Raw genomic sequence first — 16,760 nt, 5'->3', positions numbered from 1 at the left:
ACAATGCCAATTCCTTCTTTATCCAATTAGAGAGACCTGCAGAAAATCCTTGAATTTACTGTTCGGTGCAAGAACATCTATTTCAGTTTCCTCCTGATTGTATCATAGGGCCCAAAGATGGTTCACAAAAAGGGTTTGCTCCTGAACACTGCAACTGCAGTTTGGAAAAAAACAAGAGCATAAATGTTTGGGACTTACCAAAGCAAACTAAAGCCAGAACAATAAAACTGAGGTTAACAGAGATGTATTGGCTGATGACCTTTCTGCACCTAATTGTCCTCCCCAGCTCTGAAGAGGATGGAGTTACTGTGCTTTTAAAATCTGGTGTTAGGCACTTTTGGTGTGAAACTCAATCTGCTTTATTGGGCTTGCCATCATTTACGGTCTAGTGACCACGACCGCACGAATTTCACCGAGAACTTTTGGGGGAATTTTAGTAACATATCATTCACTAAACAGGTGCAATTAAACTGTACCTGTCACCACCACAGACTTATGTGCTTTTTATAAACCAAAGCATCTGAGATGGAAACTTTCCAGTGATGCCTGCCTTAAATCGGTCCATGTAACACATGAGACACACGTGAGCAGAAGCTGTGTGACTGTTGGGGTCTGTGGGCCCCCTCTCTCCACAGCCAGCCCTCATCACAGCCATCTGTCCACACTGCAGCCAGGGAAGCCAGGGCTCCCTTGGCGGAGCAGGGCCGGCCTGTGCCAGGGCTGCTGTTCCTTCTCCTTATCCAAAACAGGCAGATGATTCTCTGCTGCCAAAACCAAGAGCACATCCTCTCTGCGGCATATTTTTCTGCTGCTGTGCCACCAATCACACTGACAGGCAGCCCTCTGTGCTGGGGGAGATGGCTGGAGCCCAGAACACCCTGGTGTGGAAGAGACATGATTCTCCCTGAGACCGACAAGTACAGAGAAGTCTGCAAATGGATTCCTCAGTTGTGGAGGTTTGTTTTCCCAGCGGCTCGTCACGGATCCTGTAGCTCTGCCACCTCCCTTCCCCACAGCAGGACCTGGGTCCCTCACAAAGATACAAAAAAACCTCGATGCTGACTGATGGAGGTCTCAGGTCCCCAAGAACCCACAGGTGCTCCGAGTCACAGGGCACGCTGCCACGGCATTTCCCGGTGCGCATGGTGCAAAATGGCAGCTCCCATGCAGATGGTCGCCAGTAATTGCTTTAAAGGGGAAAGTACAGCAAAACAACAGAAACGTTTCACACGGTTTCAAAGTACCTCTGTGGAAGTCAAGCAGTGTAACAGCAAAGCCATACTAAAGGTGCCCTGAGGCTAAAGGCTCCAGCTCACGCTTGTCTGTGGGGAGTTCCACACCGGCACCTGGCTCCTGACGTTGTTGGGCCCAAGGTGTGCTGCGAGCACCTGTCTGGCAGAAGCATTCGCCTACTGCTCTGGGATAGCAAGAGTATGTGGCACATTAGTCATGGCAAGTGCTTCAGGGGAGAACCTCGCATTTATTATGAATAAAGCAGGAAAGAAGCTTTCATTTTAATTTCCAAGCACTCCCACAGGCAGGAAGCCCTCAGGAGCAGACACACGTAGTGTTACAGATCAACTGCTCTGCAGCAGGAGAAAAGGCACACTGGGCCACACCCCTGCTCGCATACCACTCCGTACTCTGATAGCACTAGAGCTCATCCCTATTCAAAGCTCTGTAATTCTACCAGAGTCTCTGCAATGCTCTCCTCCCAGCTAGTCGTGCTTGTACCTGCTCTGTTGAAAAACAAGCTGGGCCTGCGCCTCATTCCCTTTATTAACTTTGTTCTTATTAAGCATATTCTTCATGTACTACAGAGGTGACAAACCACACACAACTGTGCCTAAAACATGGCACTCTACATTTTGTTTGATGCAACCACCCCTCTGCCCACCCAAGGTCCAGTTGGCCACTGCATTCTGTGCTTACCACTGTACTAACACAGCTTGGATGAAAATATTTCAATTACAATGATGGCATAATGGCCTGTTACCACTTCAGAGCTGCAGCAGCCTTGGTAACTCATTCTGCAGGGCACACTAAGATCTAACCACTGAGAGGCTGCTTATGAAAGAGTTCTGTATCGTGACACCTGGGCACAAGGTTTTCACCATGTGAAAATTAGTAGGGCATGATTCTTCACAAATAAACTTTCTTTGGAAGTAGCCATACAGTTCCCTACTCAATCCTGAGAGATAAAGGGACAGGAGTTGCACAGGTCTAATTGAAAGCCACCTTTCCAGTGCCCCAGAGCAGTGATGCTGAGCTCTTCTCTCCTGAGGGCAAGGGCTCCTCTCTCCTGGGGAGAGCAAGAACTCATGCTGGGACCATAACAAGCCACTTGGCACAGCTAGTGCAGGATCTGCACTAGCTCCACTGTGAAATTCCAGGTGGAGCTCACAGAGATCCAACCAAACTCCAGATCTCAAGGTGATGCAGCCAGGACAGCTGGGCAATGAGATTCTCCCACCATAAGTGAAGAGGAGCTGCTGGCAGGGGGATGCTGGGCCAGCTACACCTTCCTATCCTGTACCCAGACATGTAGGAAAGGTGTGGACTTGCCCACAAGGTTTGTGAATTTATTTTATGAATTATATCCGTTGATGAAAAATGCTGCTGGTATTCACGTATATCTTAAAATTTTATAATTAAAAAAAAAAAAAAACCCAAAAAAGCAAAACACAGAGGGTTATAAAGGTTTTTGAATTGGTGCTGTTATGCTTTGGTCATTGCACAAATACACAGACTTACAGCTTGCAGTGTCTCCAGTTTAACAGCCATGTATATTTAACATTCCTTACACTTGTTGCCACTCCTCTCCCCAAACACAGGGATATTCTAAAGCCAGAAATACCACCAAAAGAGTTCACATGCCACATGAGATCTGCTCCACAGTCCACCTGGAGACAAGGAACAGGTCAAGCTCCATCACAGCAGTACCCAGGTGAAGCTACAGTTGAGAATATCCCAGGGATAATGCCATACTCCAAACTATTCAAAATCTGATGGTGCCAGCCTCTGCAATTCCCAGCTTTGAACCTAAATTGCCAGAGACAGGGGAAGGGGAGATAATGCCAGACTCTTTTTAAATGAGAATATGCCACAAAATTGTTTACATACAGTCTAGAACAAAATTATTTGCACTGCCATTCATGGAGTGTGATTCTCACCCCATGGAACAACTGCAGTGACAATAAGGTGGCTTTGTGTGCTCAGGAGACCAGGATCACTGAGCTGCTGCTGAGCAGCACACAGATAGAGGGATTCCTGTAATTATATGGAATATAAATGCACATGCCAAGTGAATCAGTTCCTAAAATAAGCTCAATTAATTTAGTTTTAACTGAATCACAGCCAGTGGAATGACATCTCAGAAAGGGGCACCTCTGTGCCTTAGATATAACTGATCGACTGTCAAACTCAGTCATTAAGGAAGAAGTCTTTTCAATTTATAAATATATTTTATCACCTACTAAATGTTACCAAACCCTGTCAGTTTGATAAGAGTATGATGATCTGGCAGCTACAAGCAGAACAAAATACAATTACACAAAGTAATTTTGCCCCTTCTAGTTTATTACAGATCTTTTCATTATTTCTGTGTCTAACATTAAATGGCTCAGTTTCAGGTCTATTATATGTCTATATATTACATTTATTACAATCAGGAACAAGTAACTGGGGCTTATTATCACATCCATTATGAGTGACACCATTTGCAAGATGCTTAACACAAAACAGACTTGTTGCTGTGGTGAGACAAGCTGGGAAATTGCTCGATTAGAGGGTAGGAAGGAAGAACAAATTAGAGAAAGCCAAGCAAGAAACCAGCAGGGATTTCCCAGCTTTAAATGAAAACCAATACAAAGAGGACAGAGGTTTAAAATTATCATCTGATACATTTGTGGATATTCCAAAGCAGGGACTGAGCGTAGGCTGCCCCAGGCACGGGGCTGTGGGTGGCATAGACAAACAGTTCCCAGGTCTGACTGAGCACCAGAGGCTGCAAGGGCTCAGCGAGGGCTCCATTTCTCAGTGTCCCTTTCCATGCTGTCCCTGTGCCCCCCAGTGGGTTCCTCTGGCCACCCCAGCCATGCTGACCAGTGGCTGGCACCGTGCAGCAACACCTGGCACTGCTTCCACGTGGGTCCTGCAGCAGCTGAGGCCAGAGTACCCTGCCAGGTGGCTGCACTTCAGTGACACTGACTGTCATAGTAGGGTTAACAAGGAGCACGGGAAAATCTTTTATTCATATAACGCAGAATGCCTTCTGCTGATCTTTGAATAACGTTGCTTAAAATCCATTAAATGAACATATCCTTTCAACAGACAACCCACAACAGGTAGAGCAGCATGCACTCACTGCCGGCTGCCTCAGCCAAATGGCATCTCCAAAAGCAGATGATTTAAAAAATAACATTTTTTCCCCTGAAAATGACCTCCCAGTAGGGAAACTGGATTCCACTCCCACAGTGCAGCTCAACCAGTGTGTATGCTGTGATGGCTCCCCATTTCTGCAGAAGAGTAAATTCTGGTGCATATTTGTAAAATCTGCTTTTTTAAAACTTACGAGGTGGGATGTGTGAGCGCAGAGAGGGCAAAACTGAGAATATAAGTGACTTCTTCACAAAAAGGCAAGTCAATGCATTGCTTTCACTACTGTTAACTTCCTCTAAATGTTCTACAGTTTCTGAAAAAATTTCCTCATAAGTTTTAAGTAACTCAGGGTGGCCATGAAGTCTTTTCACTACAATTAATTATAGGATAAGTTCCTGAGTGAACAACCAAGTTCTTAATCCAAGCACAAAAGGAACGATGGTGGAAATGGAGAGAGGCAGTGGGGAGGGCTGCTTGGTTGGCTTCACACCTGAGCTGACAGCATGCTTTAGCACTCAGGACTGGCCAGGTTCAAACAAGCTCTGAAAAGGTGTGCGAATGAGACCTCATGGTCTCTGAGAATGAGACCAAAAACTAGACTATGGTATACAGGTACATATTGTATACAGATATTAACACACAGGGGAAGGGGAATGGAAGCACTGAACCCAACAGTGGAAAAGAGAAACTCCTGCATATTGGAATAAATATGGCAGAAACAAGAAGTGACAAAACACAAGGTAGTCTCAAAGAAAAGCTGAGATGCTGATGGAGCCCTTTTCAGTTGGGGCCATTCTGTGTATTCAGGTTAAAAGCCACTGAAGAGCAGTGCAGGAGCAGAGCAGGCTGGGGCTGGGCCCAGGAAGCTGCATGTCACCGACGGGGAGGTGCAATGACCTGTGCCCACGTGAGACCTCCAGGTGCTCACAAGGTTGGGGAGTCACACAGATACACTAGGGAAGAGCATCAGTGACCAACTGTGCTGTGCAAGCACTGGGACTATGCACTCCTGCATCCCCAAGGTGTCTGGGTTATGGAACACCCACTTCCACCCCAATGAGATTACGGCTGACTCGCAGCACGGCAGCACTTTGTTAAAATGGACAATTAATCTGATTGAGATAGCAAATGAGCGAGCCAGTGCTGCTGCACAGACAGCTGTGATGGTGGGGGGGGAAATCCTGCAGGAAGGTCACTGGTCCCTGCAAGCCAGCACAGGCAGGAGAAGTGGATGGCAACTGGTGACAAGTGAGCTGCTCCAGTAATTTTTGCAAGGCTACCAAAAACCTGCCCCGGAGCTCCTGGTGACAGCCACTCTGCTCCACACAGCCCCTTCCATCTGCTTCCTGCCAGGCCCTTCTGACACGTCTCATTCTGCAGCCAGCACAGAGACGCTCCTTTGTGAGGGGACCACAAATCACCACACAGGCCGACCCTTCCCCGGCACGTGCCTCTAAGCACCGTCTGCAGCTCCACACATCACAGAAAGGACCCTCATGGAGCATGTGCACCCAGCAGCCTCCCCACAGACCCAGCCTGAGCACAAACCTGGGAAGCTTCCAATGAAGCCCATCACTTCCTCAGTATTCTCACTGCTGCTTCCAGACACTGCCCTTTAAGCTAAACTTCTGAAGTTCTTTGCAATCCTTAACTGCTGAGTCACGTTGGATATAAAAGGAGATCGTGAGTATCCCAAAGGCACAGAGCACAGGATGAATTTTTAATGAAGCATCAAAATTGGTTGAAGAGAAGGGGGAATATGCAGGGATGGTGACCTGGGGAAGAAGCTACACAGCAGGACTGCTGCTGTCAGGTTTTCCTGTATTCAAGTTTTTTCCCAGGTTTTAACTTACTGTCTCAAATTTCACCCAGTTTGAAAAGAAATGCTTTTATCATTCAAATACCAACTAATCCGGGGACACAACCAGCTTTTCCTGGACACAACCAGTGCTCCACTCACTCCTGCCCAGTTACACACTGTTTCTTCCCATACTCAAAACTGAGTTCTGAGGAACTCAGGAAATAACTTCTCAGTCTATTACAAAAGGAGAATTGGTGTCTTTTGGCATAAGAAAGGCTGTTCCTAGCTGCTCATTCTCCACACATCTTTGTCACTATGACTGTCACCATCCACATCAGGCTCCTGCTGACCAGCTTAAGCTGGTCCTGTGAGCAGCCTGCAGATTTTATCCACTCGCTGGAAAATGCCCACTGCAACCCAAGACGAGCCCATCCAAATAATTTCACTTGCCAAATAACTTTGGAAATACATGACAACCTTGTCTTTGGGTGTCTGGCAGGTGCTACAGTGAGCGCCTCTTGCACTGCCAAGCTTTCCAGTTTGGACTTGTGGCATGTGACTCGGTGTAACAGCAGGAACACTGGCACACAGAAGTGGGATATTGGATATTAAATATTTGGCTTTTTTGGCAACACCTGTCCTCACTGTCTGCCCTGGTGTTTATCTGTGCAGGCACACTGCTATCTGATCCCCTGGACAATGCCAGCAATATCACTGCAGATGCTGCTACCTTGTGCAAGGTTTGGCTCTAGGGTGTTAGAATCTGCCTCTATGAAGCAGACACTGCTCTGCAGCCCGAAACAATGCCCAGCACTTCACCATGAAAAGAAAGTGAACATTAGCACATCAAAGGCCCTTTTCTGAAAGAGGAAAAATTGCACGATGCACACTTTAATCTTTCTGACAATCTATGCAGAGCCTGAGCTGAATTCTATTTTTCACACAAATGGGAATGCTCCATATGAGCACTTCTGCACCAACAGCAACAAGAACAGAGAAACACGAACTCGCACAGACTTTGAACTTTCAAAATATGGATTAACATGCAATAATATTTAACAGCTGATAGAACAACATCCCTCTTATCTCTCTTAATAAACCCAAATAACATCAAACATTTTACAGGCAACCTACAGAAAGGGTGCTAAAATATTTTAATCTAAAAAATAAAAATTAGTTAGTATTAAACAAAATACAGGCAATATTAAAATCTTAATGTAAATGCCTATTGTATAAAATCAGTTACCTGACAGAGAAAAGCCTTAATTAGCACTTCCATTTAACTAACTAAAGGTGGAATGTGACCCCTGCTTACAGATTTAAAAGAAAATATTGCTAAAATACGTATGCAGCATCTAAACTCATTCTGTCACACTAAAGCAGAGATTTGTGCCTGTAGGTGTCCTTGCAGTAGGACTCGCATCCATCAGCCCCAGTAAGTAAACACTGGGGACATCTCTGCACATCCAGAAAACCAGAGCACAGGCAACAGCACGATCCCACCAGAGAGGGGCAAGAGATCCCTCCTCTCATTCCTTCACTGGAATGCCCTGTTTGCTGCTCAAACCTCACCAAGATTGTCTGCATATTTTTTCATCTGAAAATGTGTTAAACAGAGTGCAGATGCTTGTGGAGAACAGGAAAAGGACTGCCCAGGAAGAACATCCCAGTTTTCTTCATGTAAACAGAACTGCACCCCCTAAATATCAGCTGTAATGGAGTGGTATGATTTACAAACATGCCTTAGTAAATGCACATGCTGAATGGATTTGTTCATAATTAAATCTCAGCCAGAGGAACAACATGTTGGAAGAACCTCAACAAGATCCCAGCTGTGGAGTTGCAGAACATCAGCAATGAAGAAGAGGCGGCACCATGACTGAGCCTCACACACCTGACACTGCACACAGGCCAGCACATTCCCAGACAAAACACCAGCATTTCCCAAAATGCTTGCGAAAGAAATCAGTTTGCTTGCAGATCTGCCAGTAACTTAAAATGCTCCAGGTCCTAAAAAGGAGCAGGGGAGCACACATAGATTCACCAGGCGGACTGTTTGAAATGTGGGATCAATGGTGAGACGACGAGCTGGCACACAGAAATACTGGAAAAGGAATTAAAAGTAGGTGTTCTGGAAATCTCTCCACAGAGAAGCCTGCCTGTGACTTGTACACCCACTGTGCCACAGACCAGCACGCTGAAATACCACAGAACCAGGGGCTCTCTGCACTTGTTTCACAAAAATTATCTGAAATTTACAGGGTTTGCATTGCTAAACATGGCCCCACACCCAAGACCTTTATTTCCCTTCATATTTTGATTCTTCAGGATACCTTTGAGCCTTGCTTAAAGCACTGGTTTAAACGCAAACTGGGAGAGCAAAGAATGGCTGAACCAGACAGATGGTTGGCCTTTGGATGCTGAAAGGGATTTTGAGGGAGTTGAGTAGTATGACTGTCCTAGGCTGACTGTGTGACGCTTTTTATCCCCAATCATCTGCTCTGTTTATGTTGAATATTAAGTTTTGCACCTTTAAGGCTTGTTCCAAGAGTGAAGGGGGGGAAGGGGGGGTGGGGGAAGAAGCGCGGAGTTTGTTTTCAAGAACTGCACTCCCTCCTCCACGTTCCTGCTCCTGGACTGTGCTGTCTGCAGACGGACAGACAGCAAGACAGAGTTCTCCTTTGTTTTTCTAGTTAGTTTTAGCTAGCTGAGGCAAAGAAGTTCCCTGGACTGCGTTTTTTTCCCTTTCTCTGGACATGCTCTGGATGAACACCAGGAGAGCAGCAGCAGCTCCGGGCCTGGGCCGCAGCATTTCCAGCGCCAGAGGGACTGATCAGAGACTGAGCCAGCCGAGCTGCAGCCCGGGGGATATTTCTGAGTTTGTCTCTCTCTCTTGGAGTGGCAAGAAGTTCTATTATTTAATATTGTTTAAGTTTGCTTGTTTAATAAACAGTTTTTTTTCACTTTTCTCCAAGGAAGTATCTTTCCTGAACCGGTTGTGGGGAGGGGCCGATTTAATCTGCTTCCTAGAGGAACCCTTTGGGGGTTCTTTCCCAGATTTGCCCTGAACCAGGACAATTACCTAATTCTTGTCCTGAATATTGAAGGTAAACCCAGATCAATCCAAAGGAAACAGAGCACAGCTACAGCCCTACACCACCATCCTGCATGTAAAAATCAGCAGCAGATCATGAATGCAAAAATGCATAAAACCCCCAACATTTTCTCAAAACTCCTGTCACTGGAAATATTGCCTCTCCTGTCTGCTCAGCAAACAGAAACTGAATGAATTTTTTAAAAATGCAATGATTTATTCTCTGCACACAGATCACTGACTCAGCAGCATGTTACTGCAGTCAGAATGAATAGAGATGAAGCAGAGAAACTCTCAGAAGCTTGGGTCCTGCTGATTTCTCCCAGTCCTGGACCACAGCAGTCTCTCTGTCAGCTCCAGCAGCAGTGGTGGATTCTGCTCCATCCTAAAAATTTCCTTGTAGTGAATGCTACGTAAAACTAGCAAAGCTGTCTCGCGCCTGATGCACAAAATGTAACAAAAGGATGAAATACGAGGGTAGGAAAATGTGTGTCTGTAGGTATCATGTTTCTAATATTCTTCCAGTAAGTACTAACATGAAAAATGAAACATTTGGTTTACTGATGTCTGTGTATTTTCTTTAGCAATACAACGGAAGATTCAAACCCGTTGGTTTGGGCAGTAAAGGACACTGGAGACCCTGTGAGGAATTTGTTTGCAAACTCCAGTTTCAGATACTGTAATTGATGCACAAAGTGGGAACAGAAATTAAAATCTCTCCACTTTGCTTTCCGAGATCCTGGAACTTTGTGTGTTGACTTTTGGGATTCCAAACTGCACATTGCTGTGGCATTTGAAACAAACGGATATGCTGGCATGCAAATCCTATTCAGCAACTTGAGAATACTGAGAGCTTTTACAAGGCAAAGAACACGTTAAAAGTTCATTAATTAACCAGTGCTTGGGAACAGATGGAATGACTATCTGGGCTCTAATTACTGCAAGTTGGGACAGAGGTTCACAGACCTTAATGAGGTTCAATAAAATGAATGATTACACATCAATCACAATTAGAGAAACCTGTAAGATGAGCTGAATTATCATGGCAACAAGTCATAAAACATGGGAGGACAAAACACAACAGATTCTACAAAAGCCTAGAAAGGAAAGATTTCTGAATTCAAACAGTTCTCCTGGACTGGAACAATCCCTCTCTCCTGCCAGGCTCGGGGAGTTAACGATGAGGGTTGTGCTCTCCCTCAATGATTCAGCCTGGCATATGTGGGTGTAACTGTTATTCCTACAACTTGAAACCTTCAGATAATACAGACTTGTATTTAAGAGTTAAGGACAGAAAATTCTTCCATTTCTTACCACCGGAGCTGCCTGTGGGAAAAGGTGTTTTCACAGCCTCACATTTCCCAGCTTTGAGACAGGTTAGCAGTATGGAGAGGAAGGTGGTGGGCTGGACACAGAAATTCAAAGTGCAAAGCCCTGTTTACTTAAGATCTGGGGACTGTCTGAGCATCAGCCTCAGAGCTTGTTCTCCAAAGTGCTCTGGGCCTCTGTGATCCTGCCTGCACTGCCACACTGCCTGAAGGGTGCCAGTCTGGCAAGCACAGTCCTCACAAGCCCCCTTTCAATACCAAGAAGCCAGTTAAGGTCATAGGGATGGCACAAGTTCAGGAAAGAGCTTTCAGAAACACAGAAAAGCAAAGGGCATGGGAGCATGAGCTCTCTCCCTAAGCTGTAATAGATTCACTGTCATGGCACATTTTTGGTGATGAGATGAGTACTGAGATGCTGAGCTAACCCCAAGTTTATTACACAGGTGACACTAAGATTTCAGAGAAATACTTGCTCCCTGAACAACCCTTCAGGAATTCCCAGCTGGAAGGTGCACAGGGGAAGGCCTGTTTTACTTCAGGAAGCCACAAACCATAGGCCAGCAAGGTGTCAGATAATCCACACTGTCTCACAGGTGAAAATCAGCCAGGTGGATGACCCTAAAGAGGTGCACAAATCCAGCTGTTCAGCACAAGTTACAGATACAGTTCTGCAACAAACTGGCTCAGGCCAATTCAGAGAAGTACTAAAACACAGAAAATTACCTCAGACTTCGTTTAACAGGAAATACTGTACATTGCTACTAAACATTAGGTTTAAGAAATCATCAAAAGCCATCTGCTCCTGTTTATACACTAGAACCTGACAGTTAAAAGCACTGGGAAATACACACAGAATTACGATACTGAGGGAAAAAAACCCCATAAATTGAATATGCCAGCCAGAAAACCTGCTACAAAAAGTAGCTTTATCCTATTCCCCTCACTTGATGTCACCATGTTCATGTCCCCAGTAACAGGATGGCTTTCAAAGCTTTCCAAGTGCAGGTGGAGGGGAAGCCTTCCATCTCTAAAGGACGATGTAGGATTATGGTGCTGCCCATCAAAGTATCTTTTATATAGCAGGCACAAAAAATTCTGTGCCTCCATCCTTTTGGTATTAGCTGCACAAAGCCAGTCAGGTTGGAGGGCAGTCAGATCTGTTTTGCTTCCTCAAAGTATAGCCAGCACCCAACTCAGCCATTCATTTTCAATAACAGAGAAACAAAGTCATAAAGAAAATACAAATCTAAGCCTAAAAACATTTTTTCCTGTTTAGAAAGTTATTCCTTAACTTTTCATTAAGCAATTTCAGCATGCATGGCTCATGAAAACCACACACTCAAGTCGGGGTCTCTTCAAAAGAGAAAAAGAGAAGTTTCAAAAATGACATAAACCTGTACTGGCAATTGCATGTTATGTCACCACCAGTTCCAGTTCCATGGAAGTACCCATGGAAATGCCCACATGGATCTGCTTTCCTGCAGCCTTTGTGGCTTCCCACCTCTGTTTCTGGAACAAAGGAACAGCCCTGCCGGATGCAAACTGCCTTTCCAAGGCCAGCACCTGGGCTTTGGCCCTGACGAGGACACAGTGCAGCTCACCGGACCCACCACAGGCTGCTGTGGAATCATCACCCCCACAGGAGCCCTCAGACCATTCCTTAGGAAAGATACTTCCTAAATCCCTGCTGGCAGGAGCCTTCACCTGCTGCAGTGCTGCCCACAGGGAACCCTGTTACAAGTGACTCCTGGGGAGCCTGAGCACCAAGCTCGGCCACCTCGGTGCCTGGCCACAGGACCCTTTGTTCCTTTGTTATGCCGGAGGGAGCGGGAGCAGACACTTCCCGCAGCGCCGCCGCTGCTGCCCCGCACTCCTGCCCCACACTCCTACCTCCCGCATGCTTTTTGTCTCATTACACTCTGCACGAGCCTTTTCATGACCTATATAATTCCACAAAAAGCAACGAGGATCTGCTTCAGTTTTCCCGAATTTCGCAGTTTAATTTGATGATTACACTGCAAGAACTGAGACACGTACTTTTAATCTAAATGACACAGAGTAATTTAACTTGATTTTATTAAAACATTGGAATGATCGCCATACGTTCAGCACAAAGGAATTAGACTGGAAGGTTAAGAATCAGCATCAGGGATACCAGCAGCTCCCTCTAGTTGGAAAGCGCATTATTATTGTCCCTGAAGAGCCAGTAAATAGCAAAGATCCCCAAATACTAAAAACTGCTTACACCAAGCGGCTGGGAACTTGTGCTGGAATACATAATCCTCATAGATCCACTGGCTACAGTGCTTGGATTCCCTCTTAAATGTGAAAATAACCTTCTATTATCTATGGTGGCGACTTCAGATTATTTTTTAATACGTTAACTACCGACAAATTTAAAAATCCCAGCATTTGACAACGAATCCACTTTGGAACAAAAAAAAAAAAAAAAACCTGCTGCACGTTATAGTAGCAATTTGCAAACCGGCGTTCGCTGAAATTTAAAATACGCGTTAGAGCGTGCATATGCTTTAAATAAATATAGTGTTACATATATTGATCCAGAAGCCACCTCCTTACATTTCCATGGCTTTGAAACTAAAGAAGAGGCTTTTTAGCCTGAGGGGTTAAAAGTGTGGGTGTGGAAGTGGGCTTTTGTTGGAAAAATTAGCAATGCTATGAGTCATTGTGCATTAGCGGCAGAATAGTTTTGCATCTTGTATGAATCCAGACACCATATGCCATGCGAGGCCGGCCGGCGCTGCGGTGCCACGTGGGCATCCCCAGCGGAAAGGCTGTTGGAGTGCAGCGGCCGCCGCGCCGCGCGGCCAGCCCGGCCCGTCGGAAATTATCGGGAGCAGCAGGAACAGCTGGTAAGCCAGCAGAGCTCCTCTCGCCCGGCCCGCATGCTAATGAGCCGGCCGGGCCGCACAAAGCCCCGCGCCCAGGGGAGCGACCCCGGGGCCCGCGGGAGCCGTGCGAGGGCTCGGCCTGCGCCCCCGCCGCCCGCTCCGCCGGTGGCACCGCGAGCGGCACCGCCGGTGGCATCGCCAGCCCCGCTCCTGCCGGCGCCACTCGCTCACAGCCCAGACACAGAAACCCAACTCGCTTTGTTTTTCACCGACCTGTTTGTGACAAAACCCAAACAAAAACAACCTCGGGAAGCCCCCGAGTGCAAGCGGGGGAATTCACAGTGAAGTTTCTAAAAGACACAACGGATCTTTAACTACGTACATCCCTTCAAAGTTAATGGAGGGCAACAGCAAAAATTACTTTGAAAAGACACAGAATGTGAACCCCTTGCAAATCGGCAAGAGCCACCACAAGATGTGATGAAGTACTTGTTAGTAACCCGAATACACCAATTTTGCTTCTGTCAAAGAGCCAAAGAATGAGCAAGTGCCTCTCATGAAACACAAATTGGAGGCTCTTTGTCTAACCCAAGAGAAAACATTGCAAACCACGGGACAGATGTTTGCACCTCTGTGTACTCCACACCTTTTCGTGAAAGGGATACTTACTGCTCATAAGCAAAGCCCTGTAGCCCTGTATCACATAGGGTGGCCCTGCAAGCCATCCCCCTGTCCTGGGCTCCAGGGAAGGGCACGATTACACCACCCAAACCGCACCATTTCCAGCAAAATCAGAACCCAGTCTCTGGCAAGGCTTAAAGAGATGTGGCTGTGTATTTTAGGACCCTTGTTTGCAACCAGTACACACATACTACTATGTGTGTCATTCAGAAATCCAAGGTTGAGTTTGTTTTGTTGAGGTTTTTTTTCCCTGACACATATCACACAGTGAACTCAGTTTTTTCATTTAAAAACACATTATATTCTCGATGTCGCTTAACTGCAGGTTTGTTTTTGGAACTCTCCATTACATCAGCCAGCAAAGAAGACCCTGTACTACTGCTGGGGTTTATTTAGTGCTACTGAAGAGCACAGATGCTGTCAAGAGATCAGGTCTTTAAAACTCCATGTCAGAATCAGCCTGGGATTTTCTCAATAACCCTCACCAAACTTGGCAGCTCCCAGCCGTGGGGGAGAATAGTGGTACCTCATGTTATAGTGACAAAATCAACTGCACTCTTGCTGTGCAGCCCCCCTGGCTGTTCCCTACTACCCCAGCAATGTGGGTACAAGCTGTGTTTCTAACAAGGGCCCACCAGCAGTTTCAGGAATGGACATGAAACAGAAAATAGAGAAATGTGATCCCATTGTGTCTGCACAGTCTAGCAGCATGTGGAGTTTAGACCTACAGAAGCATTTCATACTCTTTAGATATGCACCGATGGGACGCAGTGGATTCTCTGTGAGTCCATGAAGAGCTCTATGAATGAGAGCTGAGGAGCCGCCTCCACAATCCCATGTAATGCCACCTAAAAGCTTTGCCTCGCATGACTTATTACAGGCTGGAGCAGATTAGAAGCATCGATCGCTGCCTGGAGAAGGTTCTGGCTGTGAGGAGGGAAGGCAGAGGAGACAGACAGCCTGGCCATTGATCGGCTGCAGCAGGGGCCGTGCAGGATGAAGGGCAGAGCTGCCAGCGCCTGCTCATGTAGCCCCAGCCCCCTCAGGTCTGAGCAACCCTGGCCAAGGGTGGCGAGTGGGACCTGCTGCTCCCCACAGACACTGGCCACTGACAGGCCCTCATGCCAGCTAGGGCTGGCCGCTCGGCAGAAAACCGTCAGGTGCCATGTCACATAAACTGTCACAGCTCCTGTGACACATGCTTTAGAATTTCATAGCCATTTCTGTCAGCGTCAATATAGCTGGAGGGCACCTTGGGATGAAATAAAGGGGACAAACTGTGAACCTTCTCTGAAAGGAATAACAGGCTTTCCATCTCATTTCCCTGGCAGGATCAAACACTGCCTTGTACCCACAACAGAGCTCCAAATGCCAGTGCCACAAAATACGCACTGAGAGGGACACAAAATGTGTCTGACACCACATAAGCCTCCAGAACATTTGACAGCCACTCACACAATTAAGTCCATCATAGCAAGTACCTTTTTTTCACAGAAAAACAGGTAAGCAGATTGGCCACTCTCTATTAGGTTAATCAGAAATTGGCTTAAGCCAAGAAAGGGATTTAATTCAGAATTTGAAGCTGATGTTCTTTGCTTAATCTTCTTGGTTCCAGATATTAACACATCTAGGATATATTAGTATGTCAATATCTGGATGAGTTGTAATGAATTAAAGTTATGGATGTCTTTTTTGTTATGTGTTTAGATGGAGTTTTGGCTTTACCAAATGAGCTGCTGGCTGGCACAGGTCAGCATGCATACCACTGCCATTACAGTGGAGAAAAAGTGAGAGAGCTACTCATGTAGTAAATTACTTCTCCAGGGTAAGGGCTGTCTTTTCCTCAGGTCCACAAAAAGGAGTGCAAAGTGTGAGCTGGGAAATGGTGACATCCAGTGCTCAGATATTACATAAGGAACTTTCATCCCCACAATGCTCGTTTGTGTTTGTTCCAATGCACAGACACCGCCAGCACCTGATGTCACAGCAAAGTAGAGTCCAGGAGTCAACAGGAAGCATGAGATCAAACCCCACTGCTGCCCATAAAAACAAACAATTCATCCCAAAAGCAAGATTGTGCACAGAGATAATTTTATAATCAGTGTGTTAATAAACCCCAACAAAACTAGCTCCCTATTTACTCACTCACAGGAAGTACATGTAGTAGCTTGAATGCTAAGAACATAATTTGAAGACTACCAGAAGTCACTGAAAAACACAGGGAAGAAGCCCACTGGTGCTGGCACACAGGACACATTCCACCCTCCCCAAGGCAAATTACCAAGAGCTCCTCAAAGCTGAGGTAACGTTTCAGACACATTGGGGTATTTCCTATTTTTTCTAAATTCAGTTAGCATCCCAGTCAGGAAGGACTTAGAGTACAAGAGTTATTTGAAATGGTGGAGGAAATAAAAAACCCAAAATAATACTGAAGCAATTTTTAAATTAAGCCAATTCAATCCAAGGAGAAAAGAAATGGATCATTTTGGAAAGATAACCTTGGCACTGAGAATTGCATGCAGCACCCTGGGAGTGCCATCATGTGCCTTTCCATGGACACAAAGAATCTGTAGCTAGAACATGTCTAAATTGAAGTTTAAATGTAGTTAATTGTTTTTTAACTT

General features: G+C 45.9%; 2 protein-coding genes across 4 annotated transcripts in view; one reads left to right on the top strand and one right to left on the bottom strand.

Moving 5' to 3' along the window:
- The window catches only part of CFAP61 (cilia and flagella associated protein 61), a 117,491-nt gene extending 107,692 nt beyond the window's left edge, over positions 1 to 9,799 (top strand). Inside the window, exon 30 of the mRNA XM_077782011.1 lies at positions 9,509 to 9,799. The gene's annotated coding sequence lies outside the window, so the exon portion shown is untranslated. The remainder of the gene's footprint in view (positions 1 to 9,508) is intronic.
- RALGAPA2 (Ral GTPase activating protein catalytic subunit alpha 2) overlaps positions 1 to 16,760 on the bottom strand; it is a 94,487-nt gene that overhangs the window by 13,874 nt on the left and 63,853 nt on the right. The window lies entirely within an intron of this gene.

This window comes from Lonchura striata, chromosome 3, assembly GCF_046129695.1.
Source record: "Lonchura striata isolate bLonStr1 chromosome 3, bLonStr1.mat, whole genome shotgun sequence".
Taxonomy (NCBI): Eukaryota; Metazoa; Chordata; class Aves; order Passeriformes; family Estrildidae; genus Lonchura; species Lonchura striata.
The sequence above is the reverse complement of the archived record's forward strand: the minus strand, read 5'-3'. Positions and strand labels throughout refer to the sequence as shown.